Source organism: Egretta garzetta, unplaced genomic scaffold, assembly GCF_000687185.1.
Source record: "Egretta garzetta isolate BGI_Z169 unplaced genomic scaffold, ASM68718v1 scaffold481, whole genome shotgun sequence".
In the NCBI taxonomy this organism is placed as follows: Eukaryota; Metazoa; Chordata; class Aves; order Pelecaniformes; family Ardeidae; genus Egretta; species Egretta garzetta.
Window position 1 is genome coordinate 645,842 of NW_009258681.1, and position 1,063 is coordinate 646,904.

The window sequence follows — 1,063 nt, forward strand, 5'->3', positions numbered from 1 at the left end:
GGCACCGTCTCAGCCCACCCGGCAGGCGCACGGCAGAGACCCCCGGCTCCCTCCTACACTGCCCTGCCCTCCCTGCCTCGTAGCTCCTCACCCCAAACCTCCTCGTGCGTGTGAACGGGCCCACGGCCGAGCACGGCCCCACGCGTGGGGTTTTGCAGCGATGGCAGCCAGGTATCGCTTTGCAGTTGCTGCGACTGCGGGGTGGGAAGCAGCGGCCGGCCCGAGCCAACCCCGCTGGTGTTTTGGGGCACTTTCCCACCATGGCAAGCAGGTCCCTGCCACGGGATGAGGCAGGAGCACGGGAGAGCAAATCCACCACAGCAAAGCTCCCACGTTCCTTTTGCTTCTCCTGACCTTGGCGGAGCCGCAGTCCAGATACAGATCACGGGACCAAGGAGCACAACACCGAATGCCCTGGAATTCAAGGCAGACAAAACGCGATTTCCTCCCATCTCGGGCTCTGCCGCTGCCATCTGCTCGCCAGGGCGCAGCAGGAACCTGGGCAGCAGACGCTGTGGCAGTGCCCGGAGCACCAGAGCGATGCCCAGCGTGGGACAGCGCTGCTGAGCAGCTCAGCCCCCCCCTGCAGCCTTCCCAGCCCTGGGATGTGACAGTTCCCATCGCTACGCATTCCATCAGAATAGCTCTATAAAAATAGAAGTGAAGGACACAACTGTCACGCGCGAGCCCCAGCCACCAGCCACCGGCCCCCGGGCTCCAGCTGTCTTCCCCCCCCATACTGCCCTCAAATGAATAAATGCAAACGTTTGTGACTGCTTTGACAAGGGCTGATGTGACAACGAATGCGCCGCTGTGCCTGCATTTTAAAAACAACCCCCACAGCTCAACCTCCCTGGTGCTACTGCACATCACGCAAACCGACGCTGCCTACGCCAGCTCGTGCAAAGCAATTCAGTGGCAACAGGCTCAAGACAGGCGAGCTCCAGGCTGCTTTTCCCAGCCATGGCTCCTGCGCACCAGCATCTGCCCTCACCTTGCTGCTTCTCTACTCCCCTGTCAACTCCTTCGCTCTGTTTGCTAAAAATACCAGCGCTACGTGGCA